Source organism: Pinus tabuliformis, chromosome J, assembly GCF_031772625.1.
Source record: "Pinus tabuliformis cultivar Carrire ecotype Pingquan chromosome J, CPIR1, whole genome shotgun sequence".
Classification (NCBI taxonomy): Eukaryota; Viridiplantae; Streptophyta; class Pinopsida; order Pinales; family Pinaceae; genus Pinus; species Pinus tabuliformis.
The window spans coordinates 865,725,816-865,747,847 of NC_142295.1; positions in this window are offsets into that span (position 1 = coordinate 865,725,816).

The window sequence follows — 22,032 nt, forward strand, 5'->3', positions numbered from 1 at the left end:
ATACATTTAGTGCATAGCCAGACCGAGATGCTTGACAACCACATGCAGAAAGTGCCATTCCTGAAGATGAAGTTGAAGTTGAAGATTGCTCCAAATGGATGTTATGCTTCTTCATTGTTGCTTCCAAGGCTTCCATCTTCTTAAAGCATTTGGATTCTAAGTGGCCATCTCGATTACAAAAGTTGCAATGTCTATCAGTCTTCCTCCCTTTGTTTTTATTTGTCTTATCATTTTGTTGAAATGATTTTTCATTTTGAGGCTGAAATTGCTTAGGACCCTTGTTTGGTTTAGGACCATTCTTTTTAGGATACAACTTCTTAGGATTCTTTGGATTTGGTTGCTGCTGGGCGGCTAACGCTTTCTTAGAAGAGCTTCCAAGATGAAGAAGACCAAGGTGTAAGATTTTTTCTTGTTCTCTTATTAAAGAATCACAAAAGGAATCAAAGGAAGGGGACTTGTAGGTTTGTCCTTGAGAAATGAAGGCTTCTCTTGTAGAATGGAAGGTGGAAACAAATACAAAATAGGCTGGTCCCAACTTAGTAAGAATGGAGTAGATAAGGCTACTATCTTCTTTCTTAACCTTAACACCTTCCAAGAGAAGTCTAAGGGTCTTGAACTTGGACAAAAAATCTTCAATGCAAGAAAAATTATTGGGGTCCAATGTAAGCAATTCATTTTCAAGTTGATGGGCTTTAAGTTCATTTTTAATTCAAAAGACTTTAGTAATCTGTTGCAGTGCTTCATCAGGAGTATCAAGTTCTGCGATATGGAATCTAAGATCTGGAGAAATAGACATTCCTATCAACCCACGTGCTTGGTCTTGCCTATTTTCCCATTTAGCTGCCTTGCCTTCATCTTTTGGTTTGGTCTCTTGGCCTGTGGCTATTCTGTAAAGACCTTTACTTCTAAGTAAATCCACAATGTAGGACCACCATTGGAAGTAGTTACTGCTATCAAGAATGACTTGGCATGGACTTTCCATTTTTAACAGAAATTGAAGCTGTAGATGTTGAAACTAAGTGTACCAATGGAAAGATCTCGAAAAATTAGGCCGTTTAAAAAAAAAACGGTTCTGAAAACGGCTTCCGGATGAAGAAGTTATGGCTTTTTGAAAAAAAAATTGATGAAGTCGCCGACGAAGTGCGGGAATATGCGGAAATGAAAAATCCGCCCCCAAAAAATGGAGACTTGAACGTAAGACCTCTACTCTCATAAATTAGCTTTGCACCAAGTGAGCTATGCAAAAATTTTGAGAGAGAGAGAGAGAGAGAGGGGGGGGTTGATGCTTTGGGTTGCGTGCTTGCTTTGAGAAAGCTCTTTTTCCCTACAAAACAAAAAACACAAAACCCAACATGGACATACAAAAAAAATGAACCTTGTGGCTCGAAGTTAGCTTTAGCCGAAAACTAGATATTTTCAAAAATGAACCTTGCGGCTCAAAGTTAGCTTTAGCCGGAAACTAAATATTTTCCTCAATGTTTCTGATTTTCTGAGATCACACTAAGGCGCAGCGGAAAAGAGCATATGCATGAGAAAAATCCTTCCTTTCTGTTTCTGATTTTCCCAGATCGTACAGAGTCGCAGGGCAAAAAGCATACACAGAAATGAAAGGTATAGATCCGGTAATAAAAAAAAGCTAAATAAACCGAAAATCGAAATAAACAGAGAGAAATAACTGTAAACTGCAAATAAACACTATATACCTCCAGATCTTAAAAATGACGCAGCTAGGGCTACTGGAAAACTTTTCGCGTGAAACAAAAGGGGTTCCTCACTGGAACAGATGCTCCCAACACAACAGAGCAGTCCTCTCGGCCCGAAAGTAGTCAGAAACAGTAGATCTAGGAAACGGTAGTCGGATGCAGTTCTACCGGCTTCAGATTTGGATCACCAATGGACGCGGCCCTCAAATAGCTCGGATACCATGTAGGAATTTTCCGGTTAAGTTCCTCAGAAAGAACATCAAAGGACACCTCTCACAAACAGATCGCAGATCAATACACCAGTACTTTTGACGTGGTTAAAACCCTCAAAGAGGGAAACAGTCCACGACCTGAGCCAACGCGGCCACTTCAGGCAATTTATTAATAAAAGAATGAAAATTTACGTATGCTTCTCTCATAGACGGATTACCCTACAAATGACCCTCCATGCAATTTAAATAGAAATCATGGACCAATCGGGTGTTAAGCCACGGATCAAGTGTTGGTAATACCGAGGAGAGAATGAACCGTCAGATCACTACATATCGTGACCATCGGATTGTAAGTTACAAAATGTACAAGGTAAAGAAACACACTTTACCTAACTCTATACTAGACCAAGTTGTACTTAACTATTTCCTATGTGTCGGAATATCCTAACACCTCCCGGATGCGTTTTCCTCCCTTATTTGGTTTTCTTGGTGTATGAATCTCTTGGGAGGAATCAATTACAGTTTCCTCATCCCTTTCATAAGCTGAATCCGTTTCCATATTTGCCTCTGTATGGTGTAAAATGATGAGTATGAAGAGATTTTATTTCAAGAATAGGTGACTGCTGTTGGATGAGTGGGACTGATGAGTGGAGGATTTTGATGCTGGCTGTAGGGTTATTAGGGAGTGATAGGTTTTTGGGAATGAAGATTAGGGTTTGAGGAATAGTGGGAATTAGGTGTTAAGGTTTTGGGGTTTTGGGGATAGGGGGTAGGATGAGTGTAAATGAGAGAGGGAAAGGGAAATAAAAATTAGGGAAATTCAGTGGAGAGGGATGGGATATGGGAGAATTATGTAGGGGAATAAAAAAAACAAGAATGACAAATTACAAAACCCTAGACAGTTTTACAATGTAACTGTGAAGCAAACTAGGGTTTGATTTTTCACTTATCAAAACACCATCAAGGATGATAAAATGTCTTGCAATGGCAAAATGGGAGATTTTACTTACTTGAGGAATGATATTTGCAAGATTTTGGAGCTTGAGAAGGTCATTTGTATGAAATTTTGGCTTGGCAGACTGGTGCACTACGCCGAGTAGGTGCACTGCGCCAATTCAACACTATATGAAAATTCTGTGCCTGGTGCACCGCGCCGAGCAGATGCGCTGCGCCAATACCCAGGTGCACCGCGCCAAGGGAAATTTCAAAATTTTTCTGCAATTTCTCTCCTTTCGCCTCAAAACGCGATTTTCTCTTGTTCTCTCTCTCTTTTAGCACAAATGAAGTCTACAACACAGGGAGCACTTTATATACCTTTTGACTTTAATTTTTTCATTTAGAAAACCCACTTTCTAAAGTTTTCCTTTTCACTTTATCCTTTAAAAACTCTGTTTTGCAGTTTGGCTCTCTTTTTGTCATTTGATGGACTAATGCTTGGGTTTTCTTGTCTCTTTTGTAGGAGCTGGAGTGCAGGAGTTTGGCAAGGTGACCCAAGGCTGTAGTTTTGAAATTATTACATATAGGAAAATTAAAATTACATGAAATTTTTATACATAAAACATAAAAACTCTGTTTTTCCTCAAAACAGGGTTTTGAGGAAAAATCAATTACTGAGTATATCATTATTGAAATTTTGATGTTGAGACCTTATTAGACCTCCTCATGTGCCTGCTGACCATTATTGAGCTTTTAAATGACTATGGTGACAAACCCTAGACCTGATGAGACCTAAAACCCTAAAAATGGCGTTTGCAAATGTAAAGACAAAAGATGACTGTAAATCACCTGAACTTGTAAAAATAGGCCAGCAGGTAAAGACCATGAGGGAAATGTAAGCCACTACCTGTCAGGCCAGGCAGTAACTCTCCAAAGGCAGAAAAACTGATTTGTATTTTATTCCATAGGTAACCCATTGTTATATACAATAAGGAGTGATTTTTCAGTTCATCTCTCGATGATTGTTCACCTTCCCAATTTATTTATTTACATAAAATTCCCAATCATGAAGATTAGGTGTCAACATTCCCCCCCTTAATCTAAAGGGATGTTGGTGAGTCCAAGCATCATTCTGAATCGTTCAAGCTTTTCCCTTCCAAGTGCTTTGGTGAAAATGTCTGCAATTTGCTCATTTGTGGAACAATGACAGAGATGGATTGTTTTGGCCTCAACATGATGTCGAATCAGATGATATTTAGTATTGATATGCTTTGTTCAATCATGGAACTTTGGGTTCTTGACCAACTTTATTGCAGAGGTGTTATCAATCATGAGTGGAGTTGATTGTACTTGTTTTACCTGCAAATCTTCAAGAATTTTCCTGAGCCACACAATTTCTTTCGTTGCTTCAGCTGCTGCCACGTATTCTGCTTCTGTTGTGGAATCTGCTGGAATTGATTGTTTGCGTGATCTCCAGGAGACAGCTCCTGATCCAAGACTCATAGCATATCCTGAAGTAGATACCCCAGTTTCTTTGTCTCCATCGAAGTTTGAATCAGAGTATCCAATCAAGCTGAAGTCATCCACCTGTGTATACTTGATTCCAAGGTCTTCAGTTCCCTTCAAGTACCTTAGAACTCTTTTTGCAGCAGACCAATGTCCCTCACAAGGCTTTTGCATGAACCTGGAGAGGATTCCAACAGTAAATGAAATGTCTGGTCTGGTAGTAATGAGGTAGATGAGACTTCCTACAATCTGTCTATACTTTGTTTCATCCTCAAATTCCTTTCCTTCAACAGATGTGAGCTTTAAGTTTTGTTCCATTGGAGTAGAAAGAGGATTGCACTCTGTCATGCCAAATCTGTTTAACAAATCTCCAATGTATTTATTTTGAGAAAGAAATATGGATTTTGGATGTTGGGTTACTTCAATGCCAAGATAGTAATGAACATAGCCCAAATCAGTCATTTCAAAACTTTTCCCCAATTCCTTCTTTATGGATGCAATGTAGCTTTCATTGTTCCCTGTCATTAAAAGATCATCTACATATACCACAAGATACACAACTGTTTTGCCAACTTTCTTGACAAATAAAGTTGCATCATCAAGATCAAAATGATTGAAGTTGAGTTTCAGAAGATGCTTAGTTAGTTTTTCATACCAGGCTCGTGGTGCTTGTTTGAGGCCATACAGGGACTTCACAAGTTTGCATACTTTATGTTCATGTCCTTTCACAGCAAATCCTTTAGGCTGGGGCATAAAAGCATTCTCTTTTAGATCTCCATTCAAGAATGCAGTTTTTACATCCATTTGATGGACTTTCCAACCGTTCTGAGCTACTAGTGCAAAAAGTGTCCGGATGGTGGCCCATTTTGTTGTGGGGGAAAAAGTTTCCTCATAATAAATCCCTTCCTTCTGTGCAAAACCTTTTGCCACAAGCCTAGCTTTGTGCTTGTCAAGTGAGCCATCAGCTTTGTACTTGTTCTTGTAGACCCACTTGCAGCCAATTGGTTTGGTTCCAAATGGAGGATCAACCAGCTTCCAAGTGTCGTTCTTTATGAGGGCATCATACTCCTTTTGCATCACTTCTTTCCATTCATCATGAGAAGCAGCTTCTTTGAAGGAAGTTGGTTCAAAATCTGTAGACAAGTTCAATTCACAATCATAAGTAACATCCATATCAACAGGTGAATTAGAGTCATCTACATCACCTCCATTTTGTTGGTTTGAGTTTCTGGTTCCTGTTTTTCCAATTTCATCAGGATGAACACTTTCAAGTGTCTTTGTCAGCCACTTCGGGGGACCTTTCTGAGATGGTCCAGGCTGATCTGTTGATTGAGTTGGGACTGAATCAAGATTGAGTCTCCCAATTCTATCAATTACATCACTTAAAGCATCATCCGTTGTTGGAGTTTCATGCAGGGGAGATTGTTCTTCAGAAGAAGATTCCACATGTTGATCTAGTATAGGAATCCCCCCTTCAAGATGTGGAATCTGATTATCAAACTCTTGAAATGATTTCGTTTTTGCGAATCTATCCAAGCGATCAAGTTGTCGCTCAACAAGATTGTCAGATTTGGATGATTCAAGAAAAATTACATCTCTAGATACAACAAACTTTTTATTTAATTCATCATAGAGACGATATGCTTTGGAGGTGTTTGAATACCCCAGGAAGATACACTTACGACTTCTAGCACCAAGTTTGTTTCTATGTACCTTTGGTATCAAAGCATAATAGGTGGAACCAAAGATCCTGAGATGTTTTACCGAAGGAACATGTCCATACCACAATTCATAAGGAGTCTTGTTTCTTATAGCATTAGATGGACATCTATTCTTTATATATGCAGCACATAGAACAGCATCAGCCCAAAACATTATCTTTACATTTTTGAAGAAAAGCATGGATCGTACCATATTCAAGGTTGTTCTATTCATTCTTTCTGCTACACCATTCTGTTGGGGATTATAAGGCACAGTTGTTTGATGTTTGATCCCATGTTGGAGAAGATAGTTTTCAAATTCATTTGATGTATATTCTTTTCCATTATTAGTGCGAATAGACCCAATATGAGATTGTGCATCATTTTCAATCCATTTATGAAAATTCTTGAATGTTTGAAAAGCATCAGAATTGTTCTTCAATAAATAAACCCAACACATTCTGGTGTAATCATCAATAAATGTCATGATATATTTATTTCCATTTGCAGAAGGAACAGGCATTGGACCACATAAATCTAAATGAATGAGTTCAAGCTTCCTATGTGCTCTTGAATGTGAATCATGAAAAGACTGTTTGCTATGCTTTCCTAGAATGCAAGCATCACATTGCTTATGTTTCCTAGGAATTGTAGGCAAACCAGCAACACCATTTTTCTTCAATAAGCGGAGACTGTCATAGTTTAAATGTCCAAATCTAGCATGCCATAATAAACTTGATGGAAGTGTACCTTCTTCATGATGAGAAATATATGAGAAATGTTGTGCATGAGCAGAGGTTCCTTGCAGTTTGAGAAGTCTTTCTTCTTCTATTTCCCTCATGACAAGTGAGTGGTCAAATGCTTTTCTTACCTCAAGCTTGCCATCAAACATATGAATGGAGTGACCTTGCTGGCGATTGTGGACCAAGGACAGCAAGTTTCTCTTGAGCTATGGGAGATATAGAACTTGATCCAGAAGAAAGTCTGGAAGACCAGGCAATTTAAGCCTGATTGTGCCAAGCCCTGATGGCTTGATTTTTGACTGATCTGCAAAGTATACTTCTCCATCAACATTGTCAGTGAAATCTTCAAAAAATTCTTTTCTATGAGTCATATGATAGGTTGCTCCTGAATCAAGCAACCAATCATTTTTCGAAGAAGCAAGTGAAGCATTAAACAAATCTTCATTTACTCCAATGTTACATTATGCCTCAATATAGTGAGCGGATTCAGGTGCTTTACCTTTGTTTGTATCATCAGTTTTACCTTTCTGCTGGTTTCTTTTCTGCTCAATTTTGTCCCATGGTAGCTTGCATGTAGAGGCATCATGTGATCCATTTCTTTTGCAACGAATGCAATGTAATTCTGCCTTTTCTTCTTGAGAATGTCTGCCCCCCTTGCCTCTGAAATATCTTCCTCTTTCTCTTGAATGCATACTGTAACAAAAAACTTCTGCTGATAGAAAAAATACTTCTGCTGATATATAGTGAAATTGTACTCAAAAGGGCAACAGATTTCAAATTCTTTATGCACTAAGTTTTCTTCAAATGTCTCCAAAATTTATAAAATATCCTCCCCTTTCATTTTATTTTAAGCAAGAAAACCATTCAATATATATATATATACTCTAGACCACAGACTTGGACAATATATATATATATATATATACACCCACAGTGCTCAGCGTTAATACCCACAGTGTTTTCCCCGGATGCGCTCAGCTTTAATACACATTCAATACTCGAATATAGTGAGCGGATTCAGCTTTAATTCAACGACGTTAATAATGCAAACGCATTCAAACATTAATAATGCAAACGCATTCAAACATTAATAATGCAAAGGCATTCAAACGTTAATACGACTGCGCATTCAATATTCAAACGTTAATACAACTGCGCATTCAATATTCAAAACACTATGACCTTGCCGTCAGCACTGAGAACTTATTTAAACTTTCAAAACTTGCGTTGCAGCCCACATGGGAAAGAAAGGATTCTATCCAGTTTTCAGCGGCGTACAAAGAGGCTTCTCAACCAGTCCATTTATCAGGGGTTAGAAATGTTTAATCAATCTTCTGTATAATCAAATCAACAACGTAGTCCTCATACCATGTCAGGCCATTCATGGTGCCACCTCATATTCATGCATCTCGTCTTTGTGTTCTTCTCCATTCTGGAACTCCCACTTCCACTGGCGATAGCTATGCTCTCTTTCTGGAAAGCCTTCACCAATATGTTCGGATACCCTCTTCCTCAATTCCTCTTTCTCAGCTCTAGGAAAAAAAAGATCTGGCATTCAGAGCGACAGTAGTGCTGAAAGTTTAAAAATGATGTACCTTGATTATGATGCCTCTGGTTGAAATTACCATAGAATAGCGTTCACATATCATGCAAGTTGAACAGGGCAATGAAATGACGGTTTTTACAGCAAAGTAGAATGGTTTGGGCAAATGAAGAGGCACTTTTCATAGCAAAGGTAAATGTTACTGGAGATCTTGAGATCCCAATACCATACGCCTTCAGCGTACAGCAACTCGGTAACGTGAGAGCGAAATGAGCTTGGACAGGTCTGCATAGAGGCACCAACGCATCTCTGGGCATGTCAGTCCATGACAGAGGCATAGCAGCGCTATATCTAGTCAGACAATGGACAGAGGCAGAGCAGCGCTTAGGACTGAGGCAGTGGCAGACTATTTCAGGATAGAGGCAGAGCAGCGCTCAGGACAGAGGCAGTGGCAAAAATGAAGGGAGTTACAACTATTTTTAGAACTGGCTCTGATACCATGTCAGGCCAGGCAGTAACTCTCCAAAGGCAGAAAAACTGATTCGTATTTTATTCCATAGGTAACCCATTGTTATATACAATAGGGAGTGATTGTTCAGTTCATCTCCCGATGACTGTTCACCTTCCCAATTTATTTATTTACATAAAATTCCCAATCATGAAGATTAGGTGTCAACACTACCATCAGATGATCCATGATCCTAATGGAATGCAGCTAATCTGATGAGACACCTAAAATGCATGCAAAATGAGAATTTTGATCACTGATGGAGGGATGAAGATACCGACACTAACATACAAAATTATTGTGAAGACCATTATATACAAAAAAAATTAGAATGCCATTACTAATAGACTGAATTTCGTTCTATCCCGAGATATTTCAAAGGATCAATTCACTTTTTTAGAAGGAAGGCAGATCCACGAGGCCATAAGGGTAGCATAAGAGGGCCTCGAGTATCTTATATTTAATAAGCTAAAAGGGATGGTGCTCAAAATGACCTATCCAAGGCATATGATAGGGTCACCCGAGCTTACATTAAAATGTTTCTAACACATCTAGGTTTTGAGGTAACTTTCATCAATTGGATCATGTGTTGTATAACCTCAGTCTCCTTTTTAGTTCTTATAAATGGATCTCGCTATGTCAGTAGTGGGTGTGGTGGGCTTGGTCATGGGCTTCCCTATTGTGGGTGTGCTTGCCTGGGGTAGAACAATCCATTGGTAGGCTAAGGGATCGATTCTCGGAATCATTCCCTTGGCCAACCAAGGGGTGTCTCTACCCTAGGCGGACACGCCCATGCCTAGGCATGCCCGCCCACAGGCGATGCTAATGGGTGGGCACGCCCAGCTGTGCGCCTGCCCACCCACGACATGGAAACGTGAAACACTTCATCATGTTTCGGGTGGGAAAGCCCACGACTGGGCGCACCCACCTACAGGCACAAGCCTATGGGCGGGTATGCCCGACAGTGGGTGTGCCCGCCAATAGCACAGGCACAGGCCTATGGGCGGGTAAGCTCAACCGTGGGTGTGCTCGCTAGCGACATAAGCACAGGCTTGTGGACAAGCATGCATGACTGTGGGATTTCCTACCCTAGGAAAAATGAAAAATGGCCCCCTCACAGGCCAGTGGGCTGATTCCCAGAATCGACCCTAGCAGGCCAGGGTGAAACTCTCGTAATTGACCCCCTCGAAAGCCAGAGGGTGCTTTTTCCCCCGGAGGGCATGCCCACAGCTGGGCGTGCTCGCCCATAGGCACATGCACGACACGACACTAAGGCACAACAACCCCCTAACAAGGGTCCTAGCCAAGGGACTAGGGACAAATGAAAAAATAAATATTTTTTTTCTAAGGAATGGATTCTTTTTTTCTTCCTTGTATGAACCTAACATCCAACTTGTCATGGGGGTCGATGTGCATGTTTATGGTCTCTTTTTATTTTTTTATTTTTTTTATGTTTAGTTTGTTTACTTAATCTATTGGTATTTTTCTAATTTACTAATTTATATATGTGTATATATTTTTTGCAGGAAAATAGCATCAAGAAAGATTTATGTGAATATTTTTGGACCAAAGATTGCTAAAATTAGAGGTGGATCCTAAAAAATACTATTGAACAGACCAAACCTGAGCTAATAACTACAAATCTATCAAGTGTTGCAAAGGATAAGAAGTTGATTTCTTACTGGAAGAAATCACAAGAAGCAAAGCATACATAACATATATGATCTGTGAAAGATAGAGAAGGTGAACAACATCTGCAGATATATCTATATGTTTATATCCCTAACGATAGTAGAAGTTATGAGGTGTTATAAAAAGTACTAGATGTGTTTTTGATACCAGATACTGAAGTTGTTTATGTACTTACAAAACCGTCCAAGTCACATGACAAGATTAGATTTCAGTTTGCATTGTCAATGCATGACACGACAGATGATTCTACAAAGATGTGTAAACAAATCATAAATGAGATTGCACAAGATATCGTAAGTATTGTTATTTATATTTATGTCTTTTGCATTATTGTAACTGTATCATTATATCTTTTATAACTTAGATTTTATTGACATGAAATTTTTTTTGACATAATTTATTGAAAATATTTCAATTATGTTAGGAGGCATTTATTTTATAGAGCAAGATATTATGAATGTTGTCAACAGTTTATACTCAGGGCCAGAAGAAGATATGGTAAACAAGAAAAAAACAAGTAATTCATGATGCTACAAAACTATATCCAAGGGATCTTCAAAGAATGCCTATACTGGATAAATCTAGCAAAGCTAGACATGTTACTTTTGAAGAGGAGGAAGTTTAAACTGAAGCTAAAGAATATGTTGCCATTACTGAGGATGAGATTAGAACTAATGTTAGAAAGGAGAAGATCCATAAAAGACCAAAAGAAAAAATTCCCAAGAATTTCTCTGTTCTAGTTGATGATGAGGATGTTACTTATCTAGAAGAAAAGAGGAGGAAGAAAATAAAAGTTGATAATTCTCAAAAAGTCAAGGCCAGCAGTGATCCTAGTGAAAATTCAAAAGAAAGTAGGGAAATCATTACACCAGGAGATGATTTAGAGGATGGAATTATTAAAACAAAAAAAAGTTCCATTCGACATCACTTGACAAAGACAAACTTAATTGAGGGTGGTCGTACATTTTAGCTTAATTTCAGACAAATCTATAAGCCAAGTGAAGGACAATTTAAATAACAAATTATAAAGCCACAACACCTGCATGTGTCAGGCCAGGGTAACTCCACATTGAACGAGAGAAAACACTGATTGATTTTATTCATTAGCTAACACATTATTTATACATATACAAAACGGATCATTTCATCTTCTAGATGACTGTCCAGCTTCACCTCATCCGTTTCGGATTAGGTGTCAACATTCCCCCCCTTAATCTGAAGGGATGTTGGTGAGTCCAAGCATCATTCTGAATCTTTCAAGCTTTTCTCTTCCAAGCGCTTTGGTGAAGATGTCTGCAATTTGCTCGTTTGTGGAACAATGACGGAGATGGATTGTTTTGGCCTCAACATGATGTCAGATCAGATGATATTTAGTATTGATGTGCTTAGTACGATCATGGAACTTTGGGTTCTTGGCAAACTTTATTGCAGATGTGTTATCAATCATGAGTGGAGTTGATTGTATTTGTTTTACCTGCAAATATTCAAGAATTTTCCTGAGCCACACAATTTCTTTCGTTGCTTCAGCTGCTGCCACATATTCTGCTTCTGTTGTGGAATCTGCTGGTACTGATTGTTTACGTGATCTCCAGGAGACAGCTCCTGATCCAAGACTCATAACATATCCTGAAGTAGATACCCCAATTTCTTTGTCTCCATCGAAGTTTGAATCAGATTATCCAATCAAGTTGAAGTCGTCCACCTGTGTATACTTGATTCCAAGGTCTTGCGTTCCCTTCAAGTACCTTAGAACTCTTTTTGCAGCAGACCAATGTCCTTCACAAGGCTTTTGCATAAACCTGGAGAGGATTCCAACAGCAAATGAAATGTCTGGTCTGGTAGTAGTGAGGTAGATGAGACTTCCTACAAGCTGTCTATACTTTGTTGCATCCTCAAATTCTTTTCCTTCAATAGATGTGAGCTTCAAGTTTTGTTCCATTGGAGTAGAAAGGGGATTGCACTCTGTCATGCCAAATCTTTTTAACAAATCTCCAATGTATTTCTTTTGAGAAAGAAATATGGACTTTGGATGTTGGGTTACTTCAATGCCAAGATAGTAATGAACATAGCCCAAATCAGTCATTTCAAAAAAATTTCCTAATTCTTTCTTTATGGATGCAATATAGCTTTCATTGTTCCCTGTCATTAAAAGATCATCTACATATACCACAAGATATACAACTGTTTTGCCAACTTTCTTGAAAAATAAAGTTGCATCATCAAGATCAAAATGTTTGAAGTTGAGTTTCAGAAGATGCTCAGTTAGTTTTTCATACCAGGCTCGTGGTGCTTGTTTGAGGCCATACAAGGACTTCACAAGTTTGCATACTTTGTGTTCATGTCCTTTCACAGCAAATCCTTCAGGCTGGGACATAAAAACATTCTCTTTTAGATCTCCATTCAAGAATGCAGTTTTTACATCCATTTGATGGACTTTCCAACCGTTCTGAGCAGCTAGTGCAAAGAGTGTCCGGATGGTGACCCATTTTGCTGTGGGAGCAAAAGTTTCCTCATAATCGACCCCTTCCTTCTATGCAAAACCTTTTGCCACAAGCCTGGCTTTGTGCTTGTCAAGTGAGCCATCAGCTTTGTACTTGTTCTTGTAGACCCACTTGCAGCCAATTGGTTTGGTTCCAAATGGAGGATCAACCAGCTTCCAAGTGCCATTCTTTATGAGGGCATCATACTCCTTCTGCATCGCTTCTTTCCATTCATCATGAGAAGCAGCTTCTTTGAAGGAAGTTGGTTCAAAATCTGTAGACAAGTTCAATTCACAATAATAAGTAACATCCATATCAACAGCTGAATTAGAGTTATCTACATCACCTCCATCTTGTCGGTTTGAATTTCTGGTTCCTGTTTTTCCAATTTCATCAGGATGAACACTTTCAAGTGTCTTTGTCAGCCACTTTGGGGGACCTTTCTGAGATGGTCCAGGCTGTTCTGTTGATTGAGTTGGGTCTGAATCAAGATTGAGTCTCCCAATTCTATCAATTACATCACTTAAAGCATCATCCGTTGTTGGAGTGTCATGCAGGGGAGATTGTTCTTCAGAAGAAGATTCCACATGTTGATCTAGTATAGGAATCCCCCCTTCAAGATGTGGAATCTGATTATCAAACTCTTGAAATGATTTCAGTTTTGTGAATCTATCCAAGCGATCAAGTTGCCGCTCAACAACACTGTCAGATTTGGACGATTCAAGAAAAATGACATCTCTAGATAAGACAAACTTTTTATTTACTTCATCATAAAGGCGGTATGCTTTAGATGTGTTTGAATACCCCAGGAAGATACACTTACGACTTCTAGCACCAAGTTTGTTTCTATGTACCTTTGGTATTAAAGCATAACAGGTGGAACCAAATATCCTGAGATGTTTTACCGAAGGAACATGTCCATACCACAATTCATAAGGAGTCTTGTTTCTTATAGCACTAGATGGACATCTATTCTTTATATATGCAGCACATAGAACAACATCAGCCCAAAACATTGTCTTTACATTTTTGAAGAAAAGCATGGATCGTACCATATTCAAAATTGTTCTGTTCATTCTTTCAGCTACACCATTCTGTTGAGGATTATAAGGCACAGTTGTTTGATGTTTAATCCCATGTTGGCGAAGATAGTGTTCAAATTCATTTGATGTATATTCTTTTCCATTATCAGTGCGAATAGACCCAATATGAGATTGTGCATCATTTTCAATCCACTTATGAAAATTCTTGAATGTTTGAAAAGCATCAGATTTGTTCTTCAATAAGTAAACCCAACACATTCTGGTGTAATCATCAATAAATGTCATGATATATTTATTTCCATTTGCAGAAGAAACAGGCATTGGACCACATAAATCTGAATGAATAAGTTCAAGCTTCCTATGTGCTCTTGAATGTGAATCATGAAAAGACAGTTTGCTATGCTTTCCTAGAATGCAAGCATCACATTGTTTATGTTTTCTAGGAATTGTAGGCAAACCAGCAACACCATTTTTCTTCAACAAGCGGAGACTATCATAGTTTAAATGTCCAAATCTAGCATGCCATAATAAACTTGATGGAAGTGCACCTTCTTCATGATGAGAAATATATGAGAAATGCTGTGCATGAGCAGAGGTTCCTTGCAGTTTAAGGAGTCTTTCTTCTTCTATACCCCTCATGACAAGTGAGTGGTCAGATGCCTTTCTTACCTCAAGCTTGCCATCAAACATGTGAATGGAGTGACCTTGCTGGTGGATGTGGACCAGGGACAGCAAGTTTCTCTTCAGCTGTGGGAGATATAGGACATGATCCAGAAGAAAGTCTGGAAGACCAGGCAGTTTAAGCCTGATTGTGCCAAGCCCTAATGGCTTGATTTTTGACTGATCTGCAAAGTATACTGCTCCATCAACATTGTCAGTGAAATCTTCAAAGAAATCTCTCCTATGAGTCATATGACAGGTTGCTCCTGAATCAAGCAACCAGTCATTTTTCGAAGAAGCAAGTGAAGCATTAAACAAATCTTCATTTACTCCAATGTTACATTGTGCCTCAATATAGTGAGCGGATTCAGGTTCTTTACCTTTGTCTGTGTCATCAGTTTTACCTTTCTGCTGATTTCTTCTCTGCTCAACCTTGTCCCATGGTAGCTTGCATGTAGAAGCATCATGTGATCCATTTCGTTTGCAGCGAATGCAATGCAGATCTGCCTTTTCTGCTTGGGAATGTCTGCCCCCCTGCCTCTGAAGTATCTTCCTCTTCCTCTTCGTCCACCTCTTCCTCTTGCAGAATCTTGAGCAGGATGCTTTTCTTTGTGAGCAAGGCAAACAGTCTCTTCAGAAGATTCAGGGACTGTTTTCTTTCCAAAGGCTTTCTCTCTTTCAGCAAACTTTTTCACAAGAGAGTCAAAGGTTATATCTTTAAGGTTTCCATTTGCTTGTAAAGACTCAAGATAATTAGAGTAGGTAGGATAGAGTGCTTTGAGAAAGGCAATAAGAGAGATATCCAGTTCAACCTTAGTGGATTTAATATCATGCACTATAGACTTTATTTCAGATGCAAGAGTAAGAGGATCATTATTTTTCAGTTCAAGAGTGAAGAGTTTAATCATGAGCTGAACAACTTCAAGTGCAGAATGTGTATCATAGAGTTCTTTCAGCTTTTGTAAAGCTTCAAAGGCAGTGGAATAAGATGAAATATGACGACTTACTTCCTCACTTACAGATGCTGCGATCAATGCAAAGGCTTTGTTGTTCTTGCTTTCCCAAATGGTGAGTTCTTTGTCTGATGTGGGCTGCACAGGGTCTTTGTCTTCTTCTCCGACACACACTCCTTTCCACAGCTCATTGTAGATAAGGGTGTGTTTTACCATCCGGGACCATTCAGAATAGTTCTCCTTGCCAGTGAGAACTATTCCGACCATAGAAATGATTGAATGCATTCTGTGAAAAAAAATATCTCTGCCAAAAACACTTCTGTTGATAAAAGACTTCTGCTGGAGAAAAAAAATTCTTATGCCACAGCAAGACTTCTGCTGGAAAAAAAATCTTATGTCATAGCCTTATGCATTCTGTAAAAAAATATATCTCTGCCAAAAAAAAATTCTTATGCCATAGCCTTATTTTCTTCTGACATACATCATTTCTTATATCACCGCCACAATATTATGTTTTGAAAAAAGGAATGTGCTCAAGGGATCTCATATATCATTGCTACAATATTAAGTTTTGAAAAAAGATGGCGCTCAAGATATCTCTTCACTGCTACAATATATATATCAATGCAATATTACACAATAACTTGTCAGACAATAACTTGTTCCGCTGCATGTCAGGCCCATTTCAAGTCTTCAATACATCAATACGCAGTCACCATTTCAGTCACAGTCAACCATTTCAAGCTTTTAAAAAAACGCAGTCATCTTTACAAGAAAGTCGATGAAGGCATTTACAATTCGTCGGCACAAAGGAGAATCACTTCTGAGCTCTCAGGCAGCATTCAATACAACGCAATCTTGAATACCATAAAAAAATGTAGTCTACAATAAAAAATGCAGTAGCATTTTTATAATAAAACGCAGTCTTCTTGCATTGATTCAAACAGCCAGGCTTCAATACATTAAACGCAGTCAACCATTAATACGTTGCTTCAATACATTAATACGTTGCTTTCCAGATGTGCAGAAGTCACAAAGGTATCGAATACCATGAGACGTCATGAGATGTCTTGTCTTCAAAAAACGCAGTCCACAGTCATTTAAAAATGCGCATATAATACAATGCAGTCTATATAAAAAAAACGTAGTCTCAATCTTCAATACCACCATTCAGAACTGTACGCAACATTCAATACACCTTCCGCACCATTAAAAAACGATAACCTTCCACACCATTAAAAAACGATACCACAGTTTCACAAATTTCTGAGTGTTTTTTTTTTCTTAGCGGATGAAGGACTCCACACCATTAAAAAAAATGATACCACAGTTCCATAAAAACGCAACGCAGACTTCAAAAGAGCAATATGACGCAGCGTAATTTCAACACAGTCATAAAAAACGCAGACACCAGTGATACCATTTTGTTGGAGTGAGATAGGTTTTACCTAACAGTGGAAACGCATCAACATATACCATTTTGTTTGAATGGAATGAGATAGGTTTTAGCAGAAACGCATCAACGTACAGTTCCACGGACAGAGGGCGCAGTCTCCATGTCAGGACAGAGGGCGCAGTCTCATGAGAGGGCAGTGTCAGGCCAGAGGCGTTCAGGACAGAACAGACCAGGAGTTACAACCAATTTTGGGACCTGTGCTCTGATACGATGTCAGGCCAGGGTAACTCCACATTGAACGAGAGAAAACACTGATTGATTTTATTCATTAGCTAACACATTATTTATACATATACAAAACGGATCAGTTCATCTTCTAGATGACTGTCCAACTTCACCTCATCCGTTTCGGATTAGGTGTCAACAGCATGTTCTCTACTTGAAGACATTGATGAGGTACAATCCATATGTTCATGTGGTTGATTATGTGCTTCTTGTTGATCCAATTCAAGTTCCCAACAAAGAAGGATTTGATAAGTTAAAAATGTTTTAATACAATTATTATGTACTTGGGGGGAACCATTTTGTAGAAGCTCAAAGGCAATTGATGGAGGAATATTCCAAACAATGAAATGTATCATTTATGTTGGTTTATTAGATACAGAAGCAATGTTATTCTCATGGGATCATAATACATATAATGAGTATAGGATGTCTATGAATTTCATCTAAAGGGTCATATTTATTCATAATGAATTTGAAGAAAAATGTGGTGGGGATAAGACAAAGGTTAGTCTAGAATTTAGAAGGAATTTTGTATGGAAATAGACTATCAAATTGAGGAAAAAATCAATTCAAAATGTGGAAAAGTACATTTTGATATATTCAGAGGTATTGATAACATTTTCCAAATGGCATTTATAACTAGAGAGATATGGGAATTGATTAATGAGATTTTTAGCATGTGGGAGAACATTGGACTTAAAAACCAGAAGGTCAAAAAGTCTAAACTATTGATATGTAGTAGCAGTAAATCAAGTCCTAAAATGAAGTTGCTTCCATTAGATATGACTATCACACCTTGTAGAGCATTGCAAGGAGTGAAGGATGAAAAACTTATCAAAACAATATTATCTCGTGTCAAGTTAGGGGAATCATCATTAGATGAAATGTGTGAGGAATTTCAAAAGTAAGTTTGTTTAATTATTTTTACTTGTTTCTATATCATAATTTTCTTTTAAATATAACATATCATTGTTGGTAGTATTTGTTATACATATCATTATATTAGTTTTTTTACTTTATCTATTCAGTCACAAGGTTTACATGTAAATACAAGAACAAATGTTTAAATTGTTGAATGAACATAGTTGGGATGATGTTGTATGCAACTACCCCGATTCAAGTTCTACATCAACACTAAAAGATTTTTATCTTGCATTTAAAAAAGTATGTTGATTTATACATTCATTTTTATTCATCTGTATAATAATTTTATTTTATAACTTATACATATATTTGTTTATTTTATTAAATATGAAGAAGGATGCAAATGGAACACCATATAGTTTTAGAAGCTTTATTGAAAAATTAAGATCGAAACACTGATAAAGCAACGTTTTAGTAATGTTCAACTTGACCCAACTCTTACTCATTTAATTTGGAATGGGCTTGACACAATTCAATATCAAATAATACAAGGTGATTTTGAAGACATTGCTAAACTCATACCTAAAAGGGATTATTCCCTAATTATTGCAGATATTCCCCATGGTTTCAATATCCCAAACATTGAATATGATCGTGACCCTTATACTTATACAACTCTTAGTAAAGTGGTTGCAGAATTTGTAGAAGTCAAATCATCACCGTTATGGATATTTGTCACATTCCATTCAGACACACAATTGGAAATGTTATTGAAAAGCTTCAAGGGGAAAGAAAACTCAAGGATGCATCTTACATGGTAAGATGTTGAAATTGTATGTTTGATTAATGTTAAAAAATTCATTTATGTAGAAGCTAATTAAACTTTTACTATTTCATGTTACAGGCAAAAGTCAAATCTTATTAAGCGTTAAGATCAACTAATTATAAGTGATTGTGAGTTCATCCATGTTGAAATCTAGGCAAAAGATGATAGCTATAAGTCTATGCTTCTTAATCAGGTAGACAAAAAGACTCATAGCCAAGTGTTGGTTTATGATGTTGCTATAAAAAAACTAACCTATGAAGATAAAGAAGCAAAAGGAGAGATACTTAACATTTATCAAAAACCAAAGTAATTGATTAAATATCTGATATACTTATGTTCAAATGAAGGAGATTGGATTTTGGAATTATTCTCAAGCTCAGATAAGTTTTATTATATAAAATTGAATATCAATATATTCTTTCTTAATTCATATGTGATTATACTAATTTACTTCATTATTTCTTTTGTGCTTGATAATTAGGTACAACACTAGCATGTTGCCTACAAAAAGGAAGAAATTGCATTGTCATTGAAAAAGACCCAGTATAGTGCAAATTTATTCAAAAAATAATTAATGCTCTTCAATTTCTTACAGATGCAATGCAAGAAATTGGGTTGAGGAAAGGAGATTTTAATGAATCACGTGTGGAAAAAAAGGCAAAGGAACCTCAACCACCATTATATGGAATGATTGGAAAGGCATACATTGAGATAGTCACAGACATCAAAGATCCATCAGAAGGGGAAAATAAGCAAATTGAAGTAGACAATATTGTGGAAGAAGACAATGATGAAACTCTAGAAGATGAAGAGTTTGGATTACATGATATTATTGATTAAATTTAAGTTATGCTTGGAAATCAAACTCAATTTTTGTAACTATTATTTAGTTATATTTGTAATGTTTTGACTTTGACATTTTATGAGAAGAATAAGTAGTCATTTAATGTTGTTATATGTTCAATATTTTCATTATGTAATTTTCGCTTTAATTTTTATGTGAATCATTATTTTTTGAAAAAAATTGTTATTATTATTATTATTTGACATGAAATTCATTTAAAAAAAGAAAAAAAAAAATATTATTTAACCATTTTTTGTTAAATTTTTCCTATAAAAATTGTGATTTTGACATGTTACTTCTAGCAAAAAATTATCAAAATGTGTAAATTTTTTGTTATATTTATGTTCAAAATGTTTATTTTTATGTCAATTGTTACAAATTATTATTTTTTTAGAGAAATTCTTTGATGTGCATTGAAAAAATAATTAATGATATATAAATATATTATCCCAAACATTGACTATGAAGAAAAAGACTACAAAAATTGTTATATTTAGAAAATAATTATTCACATTTAATACATTAGAAAATTTAAAGTCAAAAAATAAGGCTTCTAAAAAAACGACCTGATGCAACATCAACACTTTTTAAAATCAGCCTACAAATCTCACTAACATTCTAAAAAATAATGTACATAAAAATATTTAAAGTGAAAAAAGCTATGCTAAAATATATATGTGTGTGTGTGTGTGTGTGTTCTGAATCAACACTTTTCAAAACCAGTTGATTATTTTTCTACCTCAAAAAAATGGGTAATCATATTAGTTCCTATTTTAAACTTTACGTTGTTGCCTCCCTTCTTATCCATGGGAGTTCATCTTGCATTGATCTAGGTATTCATGCTTCGATTGAGACTTATCTTTTTCATTTTGCTTGTGTTTGCACATTTGTCTAATCTTTCTAACTCACAAGTTGATCTCCCAACTTGGTCTCACAACAAGTCTAGGCTTGCCCTTAGAAACCGCGCAATCCTTGATGGAAAGCAACCTTGATGATAGAAATTGCACAGTTCTGACTTAAATTAGACTTGAGCTCAGTAACTGCATAGTCATGGAAGGCATCCCAACACTGAGCCCAGAAATTGTGTAATCCATCACTAAGATTAGAAACTGCATAGTGAACTAAGTCGAAAAGTTTCCCAGTTCCCCACCCACGCAGTCTTTCCCAGAAGTGTGCATGGAAATTTTCCCTGGAAAAAGAAAAAAACTAAAAAGAAAAAAACATCCCTAAAAAATAGGGATCTATTTTTAGTATCCTAAAGGAGGCACTTTTTCTATTTTTAGAAACTTCTGCCAAGTGTTGCTTTTTCCTTGATTTTAGGCATGCACATCATAAACCCTAATTTTCCCAAATATATTTAATCAATGCTTCTAGAGATCATTTGCACATTTAATCTTAGAGCTATAGCGTTCCTGAGGAGATCAAGGAACCTTCAATGCGATCATCGTCGCTTTTCTAGGTGAGTTTCACTTTCATCGTCTTTTGTCGCTTTCTATGTTGCTTTTTGTCATTTTCCTTATGTGAGTGTTGTTTCAATTATTTCTCTTCATAGTTGTTGGCGTTTCAGCTCGTTTGAACTTCTAGAAGTTTTCTTTTCAGTTTTAGAATTTTTTTCCTAGGTGTCGCATTGGTTTTCTTTTTTTTGCACCAATGGTCGTCGTTGTAGCAAATCCCCTCACATACTTGATTTTCCTTCCACTTATTAATTGTTGCACTTTATCTACATGGATTTACTCATACTTTGTCAGATATGCACTCAAACTCACACTATCTCTTAGATCTTCTCATTTTATACACATCCCTTAGGCATATCTGCAGTTTCCTTGGTTGGTTTTCACTTTGCCCAGTTGGGCACTGCACAATCCTAAGGCTGAAGCCACAAGATTGGCCTATGTAATTGGAAAGTGCAGAGTACAAGCTGGATCCAACTATGCACTACGCAGTTCCAGAAGCCAGCAGTCTCTCCCAGACCTCTGCCTGCATTACGTAGTTTCAAGCGAGAAGCTTTTGACCTTGGTTGTTGGGATTGTGCAGTGCACAATTCCCACAAGTAGTCAATCCCTCTTGCCAATGATAATTGTGTAATCCTTCTCATTTGATGCCTGATTTGTTTCTTGAGCATGCCTTGTATGTAGATT